A 25,877-nucleotide genomic window follows, 5' to 3' on the forward strand; every position below is an offset into this window, starting at 1 on the left:
TATAGTGTGATGTAACTATGGCATTAGGCCTTAGGCTTTAACAGATCAAATGTTGTCTACTAGTGACTATTTTTGGTCTGTTTTACAATTTCAACAAAGTATTGGCCTTTCAGTGGAGGTATACGCCAAAAAGACTCCTAATATATACTTCTGATGCAAATATACCGCAAAGAGAATAGATAGGGTGGGGCCCAATAGCTAAGCTATGTTACCACAACATCAGCAACATCATTCAGCGACTGGTCATCATGCGTGGCCATGGTTTAACCCTGCCCCTTTTATATCTGAGAGAAATACTTTCAGGACAACCAGGAACAGTGGAGAAATGGGGAGCAGGATCGGTAGGACCTTTTCTCCTTTCTAGACAACCCTTTTAAAGGTGCTGTATACAGTGGGATATGTTAACCACTCCCAGAAGTAAGCCCTGAAGAACTGGTAATATACCTGTCCTTGTATGGCCAGTTTACTGTAAATATAAAGTCTGCCCATAAAGTATCCAGCCATTGTTAATATAATGAAAAGGCTTTGTCAATATTGATGTTAGCTGACAAGCAAAGAGAGTGATCTGGAATGCAAGTGTAAACAATGAGGACTTAACTGTACTAGCGAGTGGTGGCGCTGTATGCCACTGAGTGAGCATATGCATGGTGTGGCTATAACATTCAAAATGACTGTGCGAGTAGAGCAGCAGATCTGTGTATATTTACATTACAGTTATTAGTGATTGCCTGTATATGGACAACCAGTCAGTCTTTCTCTTATTCTCTCGAGCTACATCCAACATGTTATTACTACAAACAGCCAGCCGACAGACATTTTAAAGCAAAATGGGTATCTCGGCTGTCTTCATTACCATTCTGGGGGTAGTTTAGGACGAGAAGCATTTCTGCTCCAGTAATAGTGTCCATAAATAGAGGTATTTGTACACTGAGGTGTCCGTAAAGTGGATACTTGTGAAGTATGCCAAACTTTGGCATTGTCACCCATAGGTTATAATGGTATCTGTTTCGTGGATAAGTGTATTTTTTTTTTTTTTTTAAAGCATCCCAATATATGGAATAATTTAGTCTAGTACATTATTCCATACAATGTTTTTGTTAGGCTGAGCGCTCCGGGTCCCTGCTCCTTCCCGGAGCGCTCGCAGCGTTCTCCTCTCTGCAGCGCCACGGTCAGACCCGCTGACCGAGAGCGTTGCACTGTCACTGCTGGCGGGGATGCGATTCGCATAGCGGGACGCACCCGCTCGCGGGTCGCATACCAATCTACTTACCTGTCCTGTTCCCCGGCTGTCACGTCCTGGCACGCGCGGCTCCGCTCTCTAGGGCGCGCGCGCGCCGGCTCTCTAAGATTTAAAGGGCCAGTGCACCACTAATTGGTGCCTGGCCCAATCAGTGCAATTAGCTCCCATCTGCTCCATGCCTATAATACCTCACTGTCACGATTCGGCTAGCTGGTTGTGGATCCTCTGTGTCAGCGATGGATTGGCGTGGACCGTGCCGGTGGACCGGTTCTAAGATGCTACTGGTATTCAGCAGAGCCCGCCGCAAAGCGGGATGGTCTTGCTGCGGCGGTAGCAACCAGGTCGTATCCACTGGCAACGGCTCAACCTCGCTGACTGCTGAGAAGGCCTGGGACAGAAGGACTAGGCAGAGACAAGGTCAGACGTAGCAGAAGGTCGGGGCAGGCGGCAAGGTTCGTAGTCAATATGGATAGCAGAAGATCTAGAAACACAGGCTTTGGACAACACTAAACGCTTTCACTGGCACAAGGCAACAAGATCCGGCAAGGGAGTGCAGGGAAAGTGAGGTAATATAGCCAGGGAGCAGGTGGAAGCTAATTAGGCTAATTGGGCCAGGCACCAATCATTGGTGCACTGGCCCTTTAAACCTTAGAGAGCTGGCGCGCGCGCGCCTTAAGGAGCCGGCGCGTCCCGCTATGCGAATTGCATCCCCGCCGGCAATGTCAGTGCAGCGCTCCCGGTCAGCGGGTCTGACCGGGGCGCTGCAGAGAGAGGAACGCCGCGAGCGCTCCGGGGAGGAGCAGGGACCCGGAGCGCTCGGCGTAACACTCACTTCCCCTTCCCAGCAGTGCTGGATCTTGTTGCCTCAGTGCCAGTGAAAGCGTTTTCTGTGTTTGCCTTACCAGTGTTACCAGACCTTCTGCCGTTGCCCTTGACTACGTACCTTGCCGCCTGCCCTGACCTTCTGCTACGTCTGACCTCGCCTCTGTCTAGCCCTCCTGTCCCACGCCACTCTCAGCAGTCAGTGAGGTTGAGCCGTTACCGGTGGACACGACCTGGTTGCTACCGCCGCAGCAAGACCATCCCGCTTTGCGGCGGGCTCTGGTGAATACCAGTAGCAACTTAGAACGGGTCCACCGGTACGGTCCACACCAATCCCTCTCTGACACAGAGGATCCACCTCCAGCCTGCCGAATCCTAAAAGTAGATCCGGCCATGGATCCCGCTGAGGCACCTCTGTCTAGTCCTCCTGTCCCACGCCACTCTCCTACACTTGGAGATGTTGTCGGACCAATTTCCCACAGAACGGTCTAAGATGGCTTTCGTAGTTAGTCTTCTGTCTCGAAAGGCCTTGTCATGGGCCACACCGCTCTGGGACCGCAATGATCCTGCCACAGCCACTGTCCAAGCCTTCTTCGCTGAAGTCCGTAATGTCTTTGAGGAGCCAGCCCGGGCCTCCTCTGCCGAGACTGCTTTGCTGAACCTAGTCCAAGGAAATTCTTCCGTAGGCGAATACGCCATCCAGTTTCGTACCCTCGCCTCAGAGCTAGCCTGGAACAATGAGGCCCTCTGTGCGACCTTCAAGAAAGGCTTATCCAGCAACATCAAAGATGTACTGGCCGCACGAGAAATTCCTGCTAACCTGCCTGAACTTATCCATTTGGCCACCCACATCGACATGCGTTTTTCTGAAAGACACCAGGAGCTCCGCCAGGATAAGGACCTTGATCTCTGGGCACCTCTCTCCCAGAATCCTTTGCAACCTACCCCTGTGCCTCCCGCCGAGGAGGCTATGCAAGTGGATCGGTCTCGCCTGATCCATGAAGAGAGGTCTCGTCGCAGAGATAAAAATTTATGCCTGTACTGCGCTAGTACCGAACATTTCCTAGTGGCTGCCCTATTCATCCTCCGCGTCTGGGAAACGCACGCACGCACCCTGTTCACGTGGGAGTGGCGTCCCTTGGTGTGAATTCTGCTTCTCCACGTCTCACTGTGCCTGTGCGGATTTCTCCTTCTGCCAACTCCTTCTCAGCTGTGGCCTTCTTGGACTCTGGTTCTGCAGGAAATTTTATTTTGGCCTCTTTTGTTAATAGGTTCAGCATCCCAGTAACCCGTCTCGTCAAGCCGCTCTACATTTCTTCGGTCAACTGAAAAAAATTGGACTGCACTGTGCACTACTGCACAGAACCCCTGCTTATGAGCATTGGACTGCATCACGAAAAAATTAAATTTTTTGTTCTGCCCAACTTCACCTCTGAAGTCCTCCTCGGTCTGACATGGCTCCAACGTCATTCTCCCACCCTTGACTGGACCACCGGGGAGATCAAAAATTGGGGTCCTTCTTGTCACAAATGATGCCTCACATCTGCCCCCACTTGTCTTACTCCTGAGGTTCCACCCTTACCAGTCCCTCCCAAGGCTTTCCAGGACTTTTCTGATATTTTCTGCAAAAAGCAAGCAGAGATCTTACCTCCTCATAGTCCCCTTCCTGGTACCACTCTGCCCCATGGCAAACTTCACCCTCTGCCCCCCCTCCCCAGTCCCACTTCTTCTGGAGTTCCTGCCATAGAGGAAGAGTCGCTCCCACTGGCCTCGTCTCGTATGAAGGGACAAGCAGATAAAAAGAGGGGGGAGACCTAAGGGGGGGGGGGGGTACTGTTACGCCGAGCGCTCCGGGTCCCTGCTCCTCCCCGGAGCGCTCGCGGCGTTCTCCTCTCTGCATCGCCCCCGTCAGACCCGCTGACCGGGAGCGCTGCACTGCCACTGCCGGCATTGGATGCGATTCGCATAGCGGGACGCGCCCGCTCGCGGGTCGCATCCCAATCTACTTACCTGTCCCGTTCCCCGGCTGTCACATCCTGGCGCGCGCGGCTCCGCTCTCTAGGGCGCGCGCGCGCCGGCTCTCTAGGATTTAGAGGGCCAGTGCACCACTAATTGGTGCCTGGCCCAATCAGTGTAATTAGCTCCCATCTGCTCCATGCCTATAATACCTCACTTCCCCTTCCCAGCATTGCCGGATCTTGTTGCCTCAGTGCCAGTGAAAGCGTTTTCTGTGTTTGTCTTACCAGTGTTACCAGACCTTCTGCCGTTGCCCTTGACTACGTACCTTGCTGCCTGCCCTGACCTTCTGCTACGTCTGACCTCGCCTCTGTCTAATCCTCCTGTCCCACGCCACTCTCAGCAGTCAGTGAGGTTGAGCCATTACCGGTGGACACGACCTGGTTGCTACCGCCGCAGCAAGACCATCCCGCTTTGCGGCGGGCTCTGGTGAATACCAGTAGCAACTTAGAACGGGTCCACCAGTACGGTCCACGCCAATCCCTCTCTGACACAGAGGATCCACCCCCAGCCTGCAGAATCCTAACAGTTTTTTTGTTATATTCTCACACATAACTAGAGATGTCGCGAACTGTTCGCCGGCGAACAGTTCCCTGCGAACATAGCTTGCTCGATCCGCCCCCTTCGATCCGCCCCCCCATCCGCTTGCGATGTTCGATCCGCCCCCTATTCGTCGTCATTGCAAGAAATTTTGACCCTGTGTGTCACAGTCAGCAGACACATTACATCCAATCAGCAGCAGACCCTCCCTTCCAGACCCTCCCACCTCTCCACGGACTTCATTTTAGCTTCATTCTGAAGCTGCATGGTTAGAGAGAAGAGGAAGATTGAACCAGCTCCTGATTTAATAGGGAAAGCGCTAGTTAGGTGGTTTATTCAGGGTCCACTACACTCCTGAAGCACTAATCGGATCTCTGCTGTAAGGACAGCACCCAAAAAAGCACCCCTTTTTTTTTCTTTTTTTTCCTTTTCAACATTTCTTTATTGAAAAAATGTATCATTTACGTTTTAATAAATAACATTTTATACATTGAATTTCAAGATTTTATCTTTTTTCCCACCCCCCTCTCCTACCCTCACCTTTCTCCCCCATGACATATCTCCCTTTACTGGGTGGACGGCAGGCAGAGGGACAACACCTTGCCATTCTATTACTATTTCCCTTATACTATATCAATTCATTTTCTTTTCTCTTTCCTTTCCTTTCCCTTCCCTTCTCTCTCTCTCTCTCTCTCTCTCTCTCTCTCTCTCTCTCTCTCTTCTTTTCTTTTTTTCCCATTTTAGATCTTTGATATCTTCCCAATTATTTCTACCCGCCTTTATTCTTGTGTCCCCCTGATTCCCGTCCCCCTCACATAATAATGAAGTAATGAAATAAAAAAAAAAAAAAAAAAATCTAATTTCTTTCTTTTAACCAAATAACCTTCCTGTCACCTCCCTCCACTCCCATACCTCTGGTTTAGTTGGGGCCAGCCATCTTCTGATTATTAATAATCTAGCATAAAAGAGCATCGTCAGTAGTTCCTCTCTTTCTTTTGTTGTTTTATTTACTTTTCTATCATCACCCAAGATAATCAAAGCTATATAATCTTTTATCTCATATTTTATTTTTCTCTCGATATCATCCATTATTGACACCCAATATTCTTGTATTTTTTCACATTCCCATACAATATGCAGGAATCCCGCGTTTTCCATTTTACATCTTGGACAGTTGCCATTTTCCCTCCTACCAATCCTGAAGAGGAATTTTGGTGTATAATGAATTCTATATACTATGTTCCATTGTATCAGTTGATGGTCTAAACTTGGGGAAATTCTTTTTATATTCCTGAATACATTCATCCAACCGCATTTGTTTCTCTCACCTAACTCTTCGTCCATAGCTGGAAGCATTTATGTTTTAAGTTATTTTCTTTATTTTTCATTATTTTGGTATAAATTACTGCCATAACTTTCTTTACTATTTTCCCTCCTCCATTTTTCTTATAGTTTCAGTTACTTCCACTATCCGATTACACCTGTCTCTTAGTGACCCGCATATGGCACTTTTTAAACCCTGAAATTCCAACCACATACCTTTTCCTAATTTAAATTCTTCCTGCACCTCTCCCCACTTTCTTAACTCTCCTTTTCTCCAAACGTCTCTCAAAATTTTACATCCCTATTTTGCAAGTTGTTAGTTTTCAGCTTAGCTACCTCTTTCAAGTTTACATTGTGCCAAATTGGCGCTGTCTCTAATATTCCCCTTATTTTCATTTATTTTTTAAAGTTTTCCCAGGTTTTACAAATCCCTACTATTATAGCATTTTCCTTCCACAACCCTGACTCAAGAACCTGATAAATATTTTCGTATTTCTCTTTTGTTTTTTCCATAATATTTTTAACCCCTTAAGGACCACGGGTTTTTCCGTTTTAGCATTTTCATTTTTTCCTCATCACCTTCTAAAAATCATAACGCTTTCAATTTTTCACCTAAAAATCCATATGATGGCTTATTTTTTGCACCACCAATTCTACTTTGCAGTGACATTAGTAATTTTACCAAAAAATCCACGGCGAAACGGAAAAAAAAAATCATTGTGCAACAAAATTGAAGAAAAAATTTCATTTTGCAAATTTTGGGGGCTTCCGTTTCTACGCAGTGCATATTTTGGTAAAATCAACAAATTATCTGTATTCTGTAGGTCCATACGGTTAAAATCATACCCTACATATATAGGTTGGATATTGTCGTACTTCGAAAAAAAAATCATAACTACATGCAGGAAAATGTATTTGTTAAAAATTCTCATCTTCTAACCCCTATAACTTTTTTCTTTTTCCGCATACGGGCCGGTGTGAGGACTCATTTTTTGCGCCGTGTTCTGAAGTTTTCATCGGTACCATTTTTGTATTGATCGGACTTTTTGATTGCTTTTTATTCATTTTTTCATTATAAAAAGTGACCAAAAATACACAAATTTTTTTGCGCGCACGCCATTGACCGTGCGATTTAATTAACAATACATTTTTATAGTTAGGACATTTTCGCACACGGCAATACCACATGTTTATTTTTATTTACACAGTTTTTTGTTTATGGGAAAAGGGGGGTGATTCAAACTTTTATTAGGGAAGGGGTTAGATGACCTTTGTTAACTTTTTTTTTTCACTTTTTTTTTTGCAGTGCTATAGCTCCCATAGGGACCTATAACACTGCACACACTGATCTCTTATGCTGATCCCTGCAAAGCCATAGCTTTGCACGGATCAGTCAGATAGGGGCTCGATTGCTCCAGCCTGTAGCTCAGGCTTGAAGCAATCAAACACCGATCGGACGCTGCGGAGAGAGGTAAGGAGACCTCCACCTGCATCCCAGCTGATTGGAACATCGCGATTTTATCGCGATGTCCGGATCAGCCCGACTGAGCTGCCGGGAAGCGATTACTTTCGTTTTCAGATGCGCGATCAACTTTGATCGCCGTGTCTGAAGGGTTAACAGCGTGCGGCATCGATTGTTGTGCCGCACGCTGTTATGCCCAGGATCCCGGCTAGCAGCTGGGACTAACCCGGTGTGATGCGGGGTGACGGTGTGACCCCGTTTTTCACACCAGGACCGGGTTAAGGGCGTAAAGGTACGCCCTGAGTCCTTAAGAGGTTAAAGATTCCAAATCTCCTCCACTTCACCACATAGTACATCTGACTTGCTAAAAAATATCCCTGTATATCAGGAAATTTCAGTCCTCCCTTTTCTCTTCCTTTAATTAAAGCGTACCCGTCAGATCACTCAAAAAAACTAAACTGTTATATGTTGCACAGTATCTCATCCTGATCATGTACATGTACTTTGTATGTGTCTGTGACCTACATTTCTCTCAGAATTAGCTTTATTTCTGAAATACCTTAATTTTATCCCCCAGAAGCAGGGGGGCGGGTACTCCCCCTCCCTCTCCTCAGTCCAGTGCTTCCCAACCAGGGGGCCTCCAGCTGTTGCAGATGTCACGATTCGGCTTACGGGTTGTGGATCCGCTGTGTCAGCGAGGGATTGGCGTGGACCGTGCTAGTGGACCGGTTCTAAGAGGCTACAGGTTTTCACCAGAGCCCGCCGCAAAGCGGGATGGTCTTGCTGCGGCAGTAGCAACCAGGTCGTATCCACTAGCAACGGCTCAACCTCGCTGACTGCTGAGAAGGCGTGGGACAGAAGGACTAGGCAGAGGCAAGGTCAGACGTAGCAGAAGGTCGGGGGCAGGCGGCAAGGTTCGTAGTCAGGATGGATAGCAGAAGTTCAGGTACACAGGCTTTGGACACACTAAACGCTTTCACTGGCACAAGGCAACAAGATCCGGCAAGGGAGTGCAAGGGAGGAGATCAGATATAGCCAGGGAGCAGGTGGGAGCCAATTAAGCTAATTGGGCCAGGCACCAATCATTGGTGCGCTGGCCCTTTAAGTCGCAGAGAGCTGGCGCGCGCGCGCCCTAGAGAGCGGAGCCGCGCGCGCCAGCACATGACAGCAGGGGACCGGGACGGGTAAGTGACCTGGGATGCGATTCGCGAGCGGGCGCGTCCCGCTGTGCGAATCGCATCCCCGACGGCCATGACAGTGCAGCGCTCCCGGTCAGCGGGACTGACCGGGGCGCTGCGGGGAGAGAGACGCCGTGAGCGCTCCGGGGAGGAGCGGGGACCCGGAGCGCTAGGCGTAACAGTACCCCCCCCCCTTAGGTCTCCCCTTTTTTTTGTCCGGAAACTGCCTCCCCTGGGATGAGGACACCGGGAAAGAATGGAGGGTTTCCTCAACGGCAGGCAGTACAGCAGGAGTGGGAATGGGGAGGGAGGGCAGAGGGCGAAGCCTGGCACGGGGCAGTGTGACACCAGGACGGGGGCCATGAGGAGGCACTGAGGTTTGCCTGACGGGACTGGGAGGGGGGGAGAGGCACTTCCTATGGCAGGCAGAGTCCCAGTTCTTGATCTCCCCGGTGGTCCAATCAAGGGTGGGGGAATGAAGCCGGAGCCATGGCAGACCGAGGAGGACCTCAGAGGTACAGTTGGGTAGGACGAAGAGCTCAATCACTTCGCGATGGGGTCCGATACACATCAGGAGGGGTTCTGTGCGGTAACGCACAGTGCAATCCAGTCTGACTCCATTGACCGCGGAAATGTAGAGCGGCTTGACGAGACGGGTCACCGGGATGCGGAATTTATTCACAAAAGATTCCAAAATAAAATTCCCGGAGGCACCAGAGTCCAAGCAGGCCACGGCTGAGAGGGAGGAGTTGGCTGAAGGAGAAATCCGCACGGGCACCGTGAGACGTGAAGAAGCAGACTTAGGACCAAGAGACGCCACACCCACGTGAGCTGGGTGCGTGCGTGCGTTTCCCAGACGTGGAGGACGGATAGGGCAATCCACCAAGAAATGCTCGGTACTGGCACAGTAAAGACAGAGATTTTCTTCCCTACGGCGATTCCTCTCTTCCTGGGTCAGGCGAGACCGATCCACTTGCATGGCCTCCTCGGCGGGAGGCCCAGGCGTAGATTGCAACGGATGCTGTGGGAGAGGTGCCCAGAGATCTAAGTCTTTTTCCTGGCGGAGCTCTTGGTGTCGCTCAGAAAAACGCATGTCAATGCGGGTAGCCAAATGGATGAGTTCTTGCAGGTTGGCGGGAACCTCTCGTGCGGCCAGCACATCCTTGATGCGACTGGATAGGCCTTTTTTAAAGGTCGCGCAGAGAGCCTCGTTATTCCATGATAACTCGGAAGCAAGAGTACGAAATTGGATGGCGTACTCGCCCACTGAAGAATTACCCTGGACCAGGTTCAACAGGGCAGTCTCGGCAGAAGAAGCTCGGGCTGGCTCCTCGAAGACACTCCGGACTTCAGCGAAGAAGGCCTGGACTGTGGCTGTGGCAGGATCATTGCGGTCCCAGAGCGGTGTGGCCCAAGACAAGGCCTTTCCTGAAAGAAGGCTTACTACGAACGCCACCTTAGACCGTTCTGTAGGAAACAAGTCCGACAACATCTCCATATGCAGGGAACACTGAGACAAAAATCCACGGCAGAGTTTAGAGTCCCCATCAAATTTGTCCGGCAGGGACAAGCGAAGGCTAGGAGCGGCCACTCGCTTCGGAGGAGGTGCAGGAGCTGGCGGAGGAGATGGTTGCTGCTGTAGCAGAGGCAGAAGTTGCTGTAACATGGCGGTCAACTGCGACAGCTGCTGTCCTTGTTGGGCAATCTGCTGCGATTGCTGAGCGACCACCGTGGGAAGGTCAGCGAGACTTGGCAGCGGCACCTCAGCGGGATCCATGGCCGGATCTACTGTCACGATTCGGCTTACGGGTTGTGGATCCGCTGTGTCAGCGAGGGATTGGCGTGGACCGTGCTAGTGGACCGGTTCTAAGAGGCTACAGGTTTTCACCAGAGCCCGCCGCAAAGCGGGATGGTCTTGCTGCGGCAGTAGCAACCAGGTCGTATCCACTAGCAACGGCTCAACCTCGCTGACTGCTGAGAAGGCGTGGGACAGAAGGACTAGGCAGAGGCAAGGTCAGACGTAGCAGAAGGTCGGGGGCAGGCGGCAAGGTTCGTAGTCAGGATGGATAGCAGAAGTTCAGGTACACAGGCTTTGGACACACTAAACGCTTTCACTGGCACAAGGCAACAAGATCCGGCAAGGGAGTGCAAGGGAGGAGATCAGATATAGCCAGGGAGCAGGTAAGAGCCAATTAAGCTAATTGGGCCAGGCACCAATCATTGGTGCGCTGGCCCTTTAAGTCGCAGAGAGCTGGCGCGCGCGCGCCCTAGAGAGCGGAGCCGCGCGCGCCAGCACATGACAGCAGGGGACCAGGACGGGTAAGTGACCTGGGATGCGATTCGCGAGCAGGCGCGTCCCGCTGTGCGAATCGCATCCCCGACGGCCATGACAGTGCAGCGCTCCCGGTCAGCGGGACTGACCGGGGCGCTGCGGGGAGAGAGACGCCGTGAGCGCTCCGGGGAGGAGCGGGGACCCGGAGCGCTAGGTGTAACAGCAGAACTAAAACTCCCAGCATGCCTGCACAGCCAAATGATGTGTGGGCATGCTGGGAGCAGTAGTTTTGCAACAGCTGGAGGTAGTCCCCCTTTATTACACACACACAGGCTTCATATATTCTTACACATACACATTAGATAGACACACTGATATACACACATACACATATATCCACACACACACATGCTTGGACACTTACTTTTTCGTCTGCAATGCATGTTTCTGCCTCTCTCATTGATGTCTGCTGTGTGAGAGACGGCAGCAGTCTTCCTGCCCCTCCCCCTCCCCTTCTCTTCACATGAGTCTCTGCAGTGTGTACAGCCCCTCCCCCCTCCAAAACGTCCTGGAGTCCAGGACGAAACAGTGTTCACAGAAGCACTGAATGCATTCCAGGAGGCAGAGGGGGCAGTTGTTTGACTGGCTTTTTCACTATGAAATACTAAAAATGTTCTAATGAATGCAATTGCAAAACCTATTGGTTATACATGCTTTACAACATATCAAAAGTATTTATATCTGACAGTGCCTATTTAAGTATTCTATTTTTATCCTCGTTCTTTTCCTTCCCCATATTAGGGCATTCAGCATAGCTATTATCCTTCTAAAAATTCCTTTCTCGCACCAGATAGGGGCCGCTCCAAAGATGTATAATAGTTTTGGTAGAATTACTGTTTTAATTAAGACTATCCTCTCTGCTCTCATAAGATTCAGTTTATTCCATATTCTTACCTTGTTTTCCAATTTTTTTTATCAATGGGTATGTGTTTATTTTCTGATATTCTCCTATTTTCCCAGATATCTGTATGCCTATATAAGAAAAACTTTCTCCTTTATCCAGGATTCTAAGCTCCTTAATTATTCCCAGTTCTATTTAACCTAATGGAAGTAACACTGATTTCTCCCAGTTTATAACCAAACCTGCATAGTTCCCATATTCCCCAATCACTTCCATAACCTTCTCTATGGAGTTTTCGGGCTTTTCCAAATACAATAATATGTTGTCTGTGTATAGTGATATTGTAGCACTTTTTAGGGCTCAAACATCAGTCTTCATTCCCCCCCCCCCCCCTGTGTACTCTAATAGCATTTGCCTGCCAGGCAGCGTGTGGCAGGCTCACAGAGTATATTGTGCCCATTTGCCCAGTGGCACCACTCATATCTGCTGTCACAATAGCTTGCAATATAGCAGTAATATAGCAGTCAGTTTCTTTCACCGGTGTGTTTTGCAACAGCTGAAGGCACCCTGGTTGGGAACCACTGGTTTAACCACGGGTTTTTCCTTTTCTGCACTTTCGTTTTTTCCTCCTCATCTTTTAAAAATCATAACCCTTTCAATTTTGCACCTAAAAATCCATATGATGGCTTATTTTTTGCGCCACCAATTCTACTTTGCACTGACATGAGTCATTTTACCCAAAAATCTACGGCGAAACGGAAAAAAAAATCATTGTTCAACGAAATTGAAGAAAAAACGCAATTTTGTAACTTTTGGGGGCTTCCGTTTCTACGCAGTAAATTTTTCGGTAAAAATGACACCTTATATTTATTCTGTAGGTCCATACAGTTAAAACGATACCCCACTTATATAGGTTTGATTTTGTCGTGCTTCTGTAAAAAATCATAACTATATGCAGAAAAATGTATACGTTTAAAATTGGCATCTTCTGACCCCTATAACTTTTTTATTTTTCCACATATGGAGTAGTATGAGGGCTCATTTTTTGTGCCGTGATCTGAAGTTTTTAACGGTACAATTTTTGTATTGATCGGACTTTTTGATCACTTTTTAGTAATTTTTCCATGATATAAAAAGCGACCAAAAATACGTTATTTTGGACTTTGGAATTTTTTTGCGCGCACGCCATTGACCGTGCGGTTTAATTAATGATATATTTTTATAGTTCGGATATTTACACACGCGGCGATACCACATATGTTTATATTTATTTTTATTTACATGGTGTTTTTTTTTATGGGAAAAGGGGGTGATTTGAACTTTTATTAAGGAAAGGGTTAAATCACATGTATTAACTTTTTTTTACACTTTTTTTTAAGTGTTATAGGTCCCATAGGGACCTATAACACTGCACACACTGATCTTTTACCCTGATCCCTGCAAAGCCATAGCTTTGCAGTGACCAGGGTTATCGGCGGTCGATTGCTCAAGCCTGAATCTCAGGCTTGGAGCAATCAATCGCCGAGGGGACACACCGGAGGTAGGTAAGAGGACCTCCGCTCGTGTCCCAGCTGATCGGGACACCGCATTTTCACTGCGGTGGTCCCGATCATCACCGCTGAGCAGCCGGGATGGTTCTGCTTTCGGTTTAGACACAGCGTTCAACTTTGAACGCCGCGTCTAAAGGGTTAATAGCGTGCGGCACCGCGTTCGCTGCCGCACGCTATTAGCCCCGGGTCCCCGCATCAGATACATGCCGGGACCGACCCGATATGATGCGGGGTCACCGCGTGACCCCGCGTTATATCGCGGGAGCCGGCCAAGGACGTAAATATATGTCCTTGATCGTTAAGGGGTTAAAGGGGTACTCCGGTGGAAAACTTTTTTTCTTTCAAGCAACTACAGTATTCAGTGTCCACAAAAGTCCTGAAGGACTCATCTGATCTCTGCTGTAAGGACAGAACCCAAAAAAGCCCTTTTTAGGGCTCAAACATCAGTCTTCATTCTTTTTTATCCAAAAACCCTTTTTTGACTGTGAAATAATAACAGTCAGTTTCCATCACAAGGTGTGTTTTTGGGCCTGCAGGGCTCTGTGTCACACCAGTGCAATTCATATTTGGTGTAACAGTAGTGTATATTTGAAAAAAAATAACCTTGTTTGCTGTGAAATAAAATCAGTTTACAAAACACTTGGGAGTTTTTGGGCCTGCAGGGCTCAGTGTCACACCAGTGCAATTCATATATGGTGTAACAGTAGTGTACATTAAAAAAATATATATACAATTTTGACTGTAATAGATTGAATAGCATTTAGTTGTCTGCAAGCGTGTGTCAGGCCTACAGCGTCTACTATGCCAACTTCTGCCAGTGCACAGTTCCACTCATATCTGTTGTCACAGTAGCTTGCACGCATAGTACCACTAATTGGAAAATAAATTACAGGCAGAGGCAGGCCACCCCGCAGGGGCCGTCGGGGTTGTGGTGCTGTGATTCCCTTTGGCCCTAGAATAATGGACAGTGTTCAGAGACCACGTACCCTGAACTCGCAAAGTTCTGAGGACATAGTTGACTGGCTAACACAGGACACCCAATCTTCTACAGCTTCTGCTCGGAACCTTGAATCTTCCTCCTCCTCTAGCTTAGCTTTGGGCACCTTCTCAAGTTACCACTCGCCTGCTTGCCACCACCACCAACACTAGCACCACAGCTGCTTCACTTGATCCGTCAGAGGAGTTATTTGCACATCAGTTGGAAGAAATGAGTGATGCACAACCATTATTGCCAGAGGATGTAGATAACAGGGATATGTCTCAGTCAGGCAGTATTACACACATGGACATACGGTGTGATGATGATGATGATGTTGTCCTTTCTTGAGTTGTCAGATACAAGTGAAGCGGTTGATGATGACGATGCGTCCGTGGATGTCACGTGGGTGCCCGCTAGAAGAGAAGAAGAACAGGGGAAAAGTTCAGATGGGGAGACAGAGAGGAGGAGGAAACGAGTTGGAAGCAGGGGGAGGTCGTCGTAAGGAGCTAGTGGCACAGTCAGACAGCATCCATTGGTACCCGGGGTCAGCCAGACAGCACGCCAATCAACGCATGCTGTTGCCACCACCAGAATGCAGAGCTCAGCAGTGTGGCATTTTTTTTCCTGTGTCTGCCTCTGACAACATTGATGCCATTTGCAACCTGTGACAAAAGAAACTGAGTCGTGGGAAGTCTAACACCCACCTAGGTACAACTGCTTTGCGAAGGCACATGATCTCACATCACAAATGCCTTTGGGATCAACATATAAGTACAAGCAGCACACAAACTCAAAGCCGCCATCCTCCTCCTGGTCGAGCATCTTCAGCCACGTCAACCACTGCTGTGCTCCTTGCCCCCTCTCAACCATCTGCCTCTCTGTCTCTCGCCTTGAGCAGTTCCTGTTCATCTGCCCACAGTCAGGTGTCTGTCAAGGACATGTTTGAGCATAAGAAGCCAATGTCACAAAGTCACCCCCTTGCCCCCTTGCGTCTGACAGCTGGCTTGTCTGAACTCTTAGCCTGCCAGCTTTTACCATACAAGCTGGTGGAGTCTGAGGCGTTCATAACATTTGTAGCTATTGGGACACCGCAGTGGAAGGTACCCGGCAGAAATTTCTTTGCACAAAAGGCAATCCCCAACCTGTACTCGATTGTGCAAAAGAAAGTAATGGCATCTCTGGCACACAGTGTTGGGGCAACGGTCCATCTGACCACTGATACCTGGTCTGCAAAGCATATTCAGGGCAGGTATATCAACTACACTGCGCATTGGGTAAACCTGCTGACGGCTGCCAAGCATGGAATGCGTGGCTCTGCAAAGGAGTTGGTGACACCGCCATGACTTGCAGGCAGGCCTGCTGCCACCTCCTCTACTCATCCTACCCCATCCTCTTCCATAACCTCCTTAGCTGAGTCCTCTTCTACTGCTGCGTCTTGCTCCACATCAACGGCACCCCCCAGCTCCTCAGGTGCTATTCCACATCCCGGATACGGCAGTGTCACGCCATCTTGGGGTTGACTTGCCTGAAAGCAGAGAGTCACACCGCACCAGCACTCCTGTCCGCCCTGAACGCACAGGTGGATCAGTGGCTGATTCCGCATAAACTGGAGATCGGCAAAGTGGTTTGTGACAACGGAACAAATTTGTTGGCGGCATTGAATTTGGGCAAGTTGACACATGTGCCATGCATGGCACATGTGTGTAATCTGATCATACAATGCTTTGTGCATAAGTACTCAGGCTTACAGGACGTCCTGAAGCAGGCCAGGAAGGTGTGTGGCCATTTCAGGCGTTCCTACACGGCCATGGCGCACTTTTCAGATATCCAGCGGCAAAACAAAATGCAAGCGAGGTGCTTTATTTGCGACAGCCCGACATGTTGGAATTCAACACTCCTAATGTTCGACCGCCTGCTCCAACAAGAAAAAGCCGTTAATGAGTATTTGTATGACCGGGGTGCTATGACAGCCTCTGCGGAGCTGGGAATATTTTTTGCCACGTTACTGGATGCTCATGCGCAATGCCTGTAGGCTCATGCGTCCTTTTGAGGAGGTGACAAACCTAGTCAGTCGCACCGAAGGCACCATCAGCAACATCGTACCATTAGTTTTCTTCCTGGAGCGTGCCCTGCGAAGAGTGCTGGATCAGGCCGTAGATGAGCGTGAAGAGGAAGAGTTGTGGTCACCATCACCACCAGAAACAGCCTTATCAGCATCGCTTGCTGGACCTGCGGCAACGCTGGAAGAGGATTGTGAGGAAGAGGAGTCAGAGGAGGAATGTGGCTTTGAGGAGGAGGAGGAAGACCAACCACAACAGGGATCCCAGGATGTTCGTTGTCACCTAACTGGTACCCGTGGTGTTGTACGTGGCTGGGGGGAAGAACATACCTTCCGAGAGATCACTGAGGACGAGGAACAGGACATGAGTAGCTCGGCATCCTACCTTGTGCAAATGGTATCTTTCATGCTGTCGTGCCTGTTGAGGGACCCTCGTATAAAAAGGCTGAAGGAGAACGACCTGTACTGGGTGTCCACGCTACTAGACCCCTGGTATAAGAAGAAAGTGCCTGAAATGTTACCTAATTACTGCAAGGCGGAAAGGATGCAGCAGGTCCAAAATAAATGAAAAAGTATGCTGTACACCGCATATAAGGGTCATGTCACAGCACAACGGGAATCTAACAGGGGAAGAGGTGAAATCCATCCTCCTCCTCCCACGACCATGTCGGCAAGAACAGGACGCTTTACAGACATGTTGTTGATGGAGAACATGCAGAGCTTTTTAAGTCCTATGCATCGCCACAGCCCTTCGGGGTCCACCCTCAGAGAACGACTTGACAGACAGGTAGCAGACAACCTCGCCCTAACTGCAGATATCGACACTCTGAGGAGCGATGAACCCCTTGACTACTGGGTGTGCCCCGCTTCAAGTGTCCTGTTGAAAGTACCTTCAGTGCAGCAGGAGGTATTGTAACTGAGAAGAGAAGTCGCCTAGGTCAAAAAAGTCTAGATTACCTCACCTTTATTAACCCCTTAATGACCAAGCCCATTTTCACCTCAAGGACCAGGCCAATTTTATTTTTGCGTTTTAGTTTTTTCCTCCTCGCCTTCTAAAATCCATAACTCCTTTATAATTTCCATCTACAGACCCATATAAGGAGATTCACAGTAAAGTTTAGTGCCTTTTAGGACTATAAAACTGAATTTTATTAATTAACTTAATACCTCAAAGACTATCAAACAAAAAAATATATAAAGGTAAATGTGCAAAAAAAGTGATAAATGATAACCACAACTGCGCTGTGTATGCTATAGGAGAAAGGATAATGAGCAACAATGGATGTAATGTATGCTGATATGGAAGTGGGAGCAATAAACGTGTATCGGCAGGGGGGGAAAAGATCAGGATTGATGGATATGATGCTACTGAGGAGGGAATGTGCCCACCCTAGTAAGCTGAACCCCCCTTAACTGGCCCTGCCTTTTGAGGGACCCATCTCCTTAACAGGATGGCCTCAACCACGGTGACGTTCCCTTCCTGTGGCTAAATGCTCAGGAGAAAAAAAATACACAATACACAATACACATCAAGCAACACTTATACACATCAAGCAACACTAATGGTTAAAATCATAGAAACAGCATCCATATGGATAGCGGATGCGTGATATACCCTGAGCTTAACCCAACGCGTTTCTCCTGTTCCACTCAGTAAACAGGTTCATCAGGGGTGAGGGTAACAAATTACATTATAGTAGATCTCACAATAGATGTAGAGGTACTTGTTATTTTGATTAGCCAACTGATAGACCCAAGTATCGTACCGTAAAATAGAGAGGTGGTGGGCACTTCATAATAATACAGATGTAGATGGTAAGTATAGGTAACCAGGTGAAAGGCACTTCTTAACAAAAAAGATGTAGATAGTAAGTGCAGATGATCAGATAGATTATGACACCAAATATACAGCAAATGTGTCACAACCACACGGTGTTAATCAGGTAGTACAAAAAATAGGGGCTCCACAGATATAATTATGATTAGAGATGAGCGAATCGAAGTTGACGAACCCAAATTCATTACGAATTTCATGAAAAATTTGATTCGCAACGAATACGAATATCGCCGTGATTCTATCGCACGAATCGCTTCATTAAAATCCATTTTACAGCGTTCCAGGCTATTGGAGACCTAAAATGGCGGATCCACATGTGAGTACATGGGGCAGGGGATTATGGGAGGGCGGGAAACAGCGGCAGGAATGAAGGTAGGTGGGCTGACCCTGAACCACATGTGAGATGCAGCCTATCAGTGTTCACTGACCCCTGTGATGTCACAGCCCCTATATAATCGGCGGCCATCTTGCCCTTCTTCATTTAACCCCTTAAGGACCAAGGACGTACCGGTACGTCCTTGGTCCTGCTCTTCTGATATAACGCGGGGTTACACAGTAACCCCGCGTCATATCATGGCGGGCCCGGCGTCATAGTGAAGCCGGGACCCGCCTCTAATAGCGCGCAGCGCCGATCGCGGCGCCGCGCGCTATTAACCCTTTAGCCGCGCGCTCAAAGCTGAGCCGCGCGGCTAAAAGTGAAAGTGAAAGTTCCCGGCTAGCTCAGTCGGGCTGTTCGGGATAGCCGCGGCTAATCGCGGCATCCCGAACAGCTGACAGGACAGCGGGAGGGCCCCTACCTGCCTCCTCGCTGTCCGATCGCCGAATGACTGCTCAGTGCCTGAGATCCAGGCATGAGCAGTCATCCGGCAGATTCGTCGATCACTGGTTTCCTATGAGAAACCAGTGATCAACATAGAAGATCAGTGTGTGCAGTGTTATAGGTCCCTATGGGACCTATAACACTGCAAAAAAAAAGTGAAAAAAAAAAGTGAATAAAGATCATTTAACTCCTCCCCTATTAAAAGTTTGAATCACCCCCCTTTTCCAATAATAAAAAAAACACAGTGTAAATAAAAATAAAAATAAACATATGTGGTATCACCGCGTGCGGAAATGTCCGAATTATAAAAATATATCATTAATTAAACCGCTCGGTGAATGGCGTGCGCGCAAAAAAATTCCAAAGTCCAAAATAGTGCATTTTTGGTCACTTTTTATATCATTTAAAAATGAATAAAAAGTGATCAATAAGTCCTATCAATACAAAAATGGTACCGTTAAAAACTTCAGATCACGGCGCAAAAAATGAGCGCTCATACCGCCCCATACACGGAAAAATAAAAAAGTTATAGGGGTCAGAAGATGACAATTTTAAACGTATTAATTTTCCTGCATGTAGTTATGATTTTTTCCAGAAGTCCGACAAAATCAAACCTATATAAGTAGGGTATCATTTTAATCGTATGGACCTACAGAATACATATCAGGTGTCATTTTTACCGAAAAATGTACTACGTAGAAACGGAAGCCCCCAAAAGTTACAAAACAGCGTTTTTTTTTCAATTTTGTCGCACAATGATTTTTTTTCCCGCTTCACCATAGATTTTTGGGCAAAATGACTGACGTCATTACAAAGTAGAATTGGTGGCGCAAAAAATAAGCCATCATATGGATTTTTAGGTGTAAATTTGAAAGAGTTATGATTTTTTAAAGGCAAGGAGCAAAAAACGAAAATGCAAAAACGGAAAAACCTCCGGTCCTTAAGGGGTTAATCTATGCACTCAGATGGAGAGGACGGGACTGCGTGTGTGTGAATAGCTCATACCACAGCGTTACACTGCAACTGCTAGTCACATCAGCATTAGGGAAAGGCAGGAGTGCAGAGTGCTTTGCTGTTACACTGAGAAGGATCATTGATAGCTAAACCTCCTATTCACTTATTGAGCATTGCAGCAGAGAGGGGCAGATAGCTGTCAGCTGCCTCATACAGATCTCCAAGCTACCTGAACTTTCTGAAGCCTCTCATCTCCTCATTTTTCAGCCCAATTGAGTTTTTTTTTTTGCTCCACAAATCTTCTGCTGCTCAGAATTGTGTGACAGAGTGCAATTTAGGGTTTAATCCCTGGATTTTTTTTTTGTGGTGCTGCACTGTTGGGTCCTGCTGCTGTTCAGAAATAAGTCATATTAGTGTGGACTTTAGTGCCTTTTTACCATTTTTCACCTGTTACTCTGTCTCTGTGCTAAATTCAGTGTTATAACACACGTTATACACCTGCCGGTGTATTAAAGAAAAAAAAGTTTTTCCTGCGTACAAATACGCTTTTTCAGTGGCCTTATCATTGCAAAGGGCCTACATACAAGCAAATAGCGTACCATATACCACCTTTTTTTCTGTCTCTGTGCTAAATTCAGTGTTATACCACACGTTATATACCTGCCGGTGAATTAAAGGGAAAAAAAAGTTTTTCCTGCGTACAAATACGCTTAACAGTCCGCTCATCATTGCAAAGGGCATACATACAACCAAGTAGTGTACTATTTAGTACCTGTATTTCTGTCTCTGTGCTAAATTCAGTGCTATTCCACACATTAGTATACACCTGCTGGTGTATTTAAAACAAAAAGTGTTTTTTCTGCGTAGAAATACGCATACCAGTGCGCTCATCATTGCAAAGGGCATACATACAACAAAGGAGTGTACTATTTAGTAACTGTTATACTGTCTAGGGCCTATATACTTTGAAAGGACAGCCGTAAGTAATCGCCTGCTGCTGTTCTATACCCTCATAAACGCACTAAGTATGTCAGGCAGGGAAGTGCCAGGACGTGCACAGAGAAGGGGCAGAGGCCTACATATGTCAGGCAAAGTTGGCAGCAGACTTGGGGTGAGTGGCAGCAGGAGTCGCAGCAATAGGCCTGAGCTCCCGTTAACACCCAGCGGTCGTGTCGTCGACCCATCTCTCCTCGTCAATTGGTTTGCACACTCATCCCCATCATCACAAGCGACATTTGACAACCCCAGTCAAGAGTCGGTGGGTTCCTCAGACACAACCCTCAGTTGGCATGGTCCGGGAGCAGTCCCCATAATCCTATTGCCTTTGTCCTATGCTGTTCCCTCTACCAAAGAAGTATCTCATGCTTTGGGTTCAGCTCCACTATTTACTGAGGACGATCCAATAGAGGACAGTCAGCAGCTAATGGGCAGCCAAGAATGTGAGGAGATATGTGTCCCTTGCTCCGCAAGGCGGGCAAGTAGTGATGCGGAGAGTGACGTGGGAGGCGGTGTTTCAATTGCTTAGGGTCCTGAGGCAGTCACTATTGTGGAACATGAGGAGGACATCAGTGACGTGCACACATCTTTTGATGATGATGAAGTCGATCGCAATTGGGAGCCGGGTGCAGAAGCCGGGGCTTCATCATCATCAGGAGAAGAGATTTGCTCTTTGTCTATGAGGCTGCAAGGCGGTAGCACGGTTGGCAATCAGCGTGGTGGTAACAGTAGTGGAAATTCAGGAGCCAAACGTGGCAGGGGGAGACCACCTGCTTCGCGGCAAGCTACCATTCAGGGAGGTAGTGGAACAGGGGTTCCTAGAGACGGCGCCAATAGCAGTGAAATTGTGAGGACTGCGGGTGGGAAAATCAGCTACTCTGCGGTGTGGTTGTTCTTCATAAAGAATCCGGAGGATCTTAGCGTAGTCACATGCAAAATCTGTGGGCAGAAAGTGAAGCGTGGCCAGGGTCCCAATCTCGGCACCACGGCCCTGCGTCAACACATGATTCACCACCATAAAGCGGCCTGGGATAACCGTGGCTCTGAGGAAATGGTCCAGCCTGACGCATCACCCAGTGGCCATCCGCTCCCTCCGTCATCCAGCCAAGGCTCCACCACCTCAGCCGAAGGGAGCATTGTGTCAAACCCTCCTTATTGCGCTCCTGCTTCTTCCGCTTGTAGTCAGCCATTCCGCCAACAATCGATCGGCGAAGCCATGTCCAAGAGACAACAGTATGCGCCCACTCATCCAATGGCGCAGAAGTTGAATGTGCTCCTGTCCAAGTTGCTGGTGTTGCAGTCCCTCCCTTTCCAACTGGTGGACTCTGCAGCTTTCAGGGAATTGATGGCTTGTGCCGAGCCGAGGTGGAGAGTCCCAAGCCGTCATTTCTTTGTGAAGAAGGCAGTATCAGCCCTGCATAAGTTTGTACAAGAGAAGGTGGGCCAGTCCTTGAGCCTGTCGGTGTGTTCAAAAGTGCACGACAGCGCCGACGTGTGGAGCTGTAACTACGGGCAGGGACAATACATGTCTTTTACGGCCCACTGGGTAAATGTTGTTCCTGCACAGCCACAACAGCAACAGGTTACACCGCTTCCTCCTCCACGCTCTTGCTCCCAGGCAGTTGGTCCTTTTACAGTGTGCGCCTCCTCCTCCTCCTCCCCCGTGTCCTCGGCCCCCACTGCACATCCAAATCTCGGTGGCCCTTCATTGTACCACGTGTGTAGGGCACAGCGGTGTCAAGCTGTCCTTCACATGGTTTGCCTTGGCAAACGGAGTCACACAGGGGAGGAACTGCTAAAGTTCATTAGGGAAGAAATCCGAGTATGGCTTACTCCACGAAATCTGGAAATGGGAACCATGGTGACCGACAAAGGGAAGAACATTGTGGCCGCACTGCGACAAGGAAGTGTGAACCATTCGCCCTGCATGGCACACGTGTTGAATCTGGTTGTCAAGAAGTCTTGGTTGTCATCAAGTCTTCACCCCATTTGCAAGACGTCCTGACAATAGCAAGGAAACTGTGCATGCACTTCAGCCACTCGTACACCGCCAAGCACACTTTGCTTGGGCTGCAGCGTCAGAACGGTATCCCACAACATAGTCTCATTTGTGACGTTGCCACGTGTTGGAATTCCACCCTCCATATGTTGGACAGACTATACGAACAAAGAAAAGCCATCACGGATTTTTTGATGATACAAGCAGATAGGAGTACTCCCCTGTGTAACTTCAATGTGAACGAGTGGCAGCTCATACGTGACACCTGCCGTTTGCTGAGGCCCTTTGAGGAAGCCAAATTTTTGGTTAGTCTCTCGAATTACGCCATGAACAACGTAATTTCACTCCTACATTTACTCCAAAAAATGATTGAAAACATGGCTGGTCACAGCAATGGAGATGTTGCGCCTACATCAGAAGGCTACATGAGTCCTGTGGGGGATGAACTGGAGGAGGATGATGAGGGGCAGAGCGGAGCACAGTTTACGGTGGATGAGATGGCCGGTGTTTCTGGTCATTGGACAGGAGAGGAGGAGCAGGAGCAGCCAGAGGAGCTGGAGGGTTATTACGAGGGAGGCGAGACAGAAGACCCAGACACACCGTGGCAGTATGCAGTGGAGATGGAGGCAGGTAGTCCCAGCGAGTCACTGTCACAAATGGCACGATACATGCTGAGTTGCTTGCGTAGTGACCCCCGAATTGTCAAAATTCGTCAGCGCGATGACTTCTGGATCTCCACCTTATTAGACCCTCGCTACCGGCCCAGAATGGGGGCCTTTTTTACACCTACTGAGAGGGAGGACAAACTGACCTACTTCAGGGAGCTTCTACGTAGTCGGTTGGCCGATGCCTATCGGCCACCTGGTCCATCCACTCGCAGGTCTGACTCGGAGGGCCCTCTGCGCTCACCTTCCACTGCCACGGCTGCTGGGGAGGGGAGGGGTGGCAGGAGCAGTACCGGCTCAATCAGCGGCAGCCTGAGTCTACAGTCGCTGATGAGTAGCTTCCTTCAGCCGCATAGTGAAGCTGCTCATCAGCAGCAGGTGGACATGGAGCAGGACCTGAACCAGCAGGTGGTGGCTTACCATGACATGACCCTGCCAACAACCGTTGAAGATCCGCTGGACTTCTGGGCAGCCAAACTCGATTTATGGCTGCAACTAGCGAAGTTTGCCCTGGAAAAGCGGTCCTGCCTGGCCAGTAGTGTGCCATCAGAGCGGGTGTTTAGTGCGGCCGGGGCCATAGTCACCCCAAGGTGAACTCGTCTGTCCACTAAAAATGTGGAGAGACTGACGTTTGTCAAAATGAATCAGGGATGGATCAGACAGGATTTCCAGCCACCAATAACAGATGGGTCTGAGTAGATTGACCATGCTCCTACAACAAAATGTTCTCTATTATGGTTGGTTATGAAACCCTCTGGGGCAGACCTGGGCATTGAACGGCCTGCTTGCCACATACGGCCCTTTGATTGGCTCTGACCGCAGCCCGCGCTGATTGGGGACAACTGTGCTCCTAATCTGGGGGACATCTATGCTGCCTAATCTGGGTGACATCTATGCTGCCTAATCTGGGGGACAACTATGCTCCTTATCTGGGGGACAACTATGCTCCTAATCTGGGGGACAACTATGCTCCTAATCTGGTGGACATCTATGATGCCTAATCTGGGGGACAAGTATGCTCCTAATCTGGGGGAAATCTATGCTGCCTACTCTGGGGGACAAGTATGCTCCTAATCTGGGGGACATCTATGATGCCTAATCTGGGTGACATCTATGCTGCCTAATCTGGGGGACAACTATCCTCAACTGTCCTCTGGGGGACATCTATGCTGCCTAATCTGGGGGACAAGTATGCTCCTAATCTGGGGGACATCTATGCTGCCTACTCTGGGGGACAAGTATGCTCCTAATCTGGGGGACATCTATGCTGCCTAATCTGGGTGACATCTATGCTGCCTAATCTGGAGACAACTATGCTCCTAATCTGCGGGACATCTATGCTGCCTAATCTGGGTGACATCTATGCTGCCTAATCTGGGTGACATCTATGCTGCCTAATCTGGGGGACATCTATGCTGCCTAATCTGGGGGACAAGTATGCTCCTAATCTGGGGGACATCTATGCTGCCTACTCTGGGGGACAAGTATGCTCCTAATCCGGGGGACATCTATGCTGCCTAATCTGGGTGACATCTATGCTGCCTAATCTGGTGGACAACTATGCTCCTAATCTGGGGGACATCTATGCTGCCTACTCTGGGGGACAAGTATGCTCCTAATCTGGGGGACATCTATGCTCCTAATCTGGGGGACAACTAAACTCTCAGATTAGGCAGCATAGATGTCCCCCAGATTAGGCAGCATAGATGTTACCCAGATTAGGCAGCATAGATAGGTAGTGTTATTGTTAAATTTACTGATAATTTTAACAGTAATAAAATAGAATTTTACAGAATGCTAACCGTTACACAACGGAATGCTTATTGCGTGTGATTTTTTAATGAAAAAATAAAAATAAATAGATGGAGAGGGATTAACTCTGCTTAATCATTTTTGGCGATTAGAATCCTTTTGTCATCTGATTTTTTGGAGACAGATGCACTTACACACATGTAATAATTTTTTTTACCAAATTTCAAACATTGTGTGGTTTATTATTTTTGAGAAGAATGTCTTTTGGTGGTCCACCATCCTGCATTATAGAGTCTTCTGAACTGCTGTATATGCACTTGTTTTTAAAAAAACAGGTATTTTGTCAGACAATTTCAATAAAATTTTGCGTTTTTTGGGGGGTGGATTATGAAGCCCGGGTGTGTACTCGTGCATCAGCCAACTCCAGGCTGTGTCTTTCAGGCAATCTATGGGTTACTGATGCCGCAGAGGTGGGGCCTGAGTCTTGGAATTAAACATTTTTTGGATTGCGG

At 48.2% G+C, this 25,877-nt stretch overlaps 1 protein-coding gene across 2 annotated transcripts in view; it reads left to right on the plus strand.

The window, feature by feature from the left end:
- DDX60 (DExD/H-box helicase 60) overlaps positions 1 to 25,877 on the plus strand; it is a 222,710-nt gene that overhangs the window by 52,978 nt on the left and 143,855 nt on the right. The gene's annotated exons all lie outside the window — the stretch shown is intronic.

The sequence above is a fragment of the Hyla sarda genome, chromosome 1, assembly GCF_029499605.1.
Source record: "Hyla sarda isolate aHylSar1 chromosome 1, aHylSar1.hap1, whole genome shotgun sequence".
NCBI lineage: Eukaryota > Metazoa > Chordata > Amphibia > Anura > Hylidae > Hyla > Hyla sarda.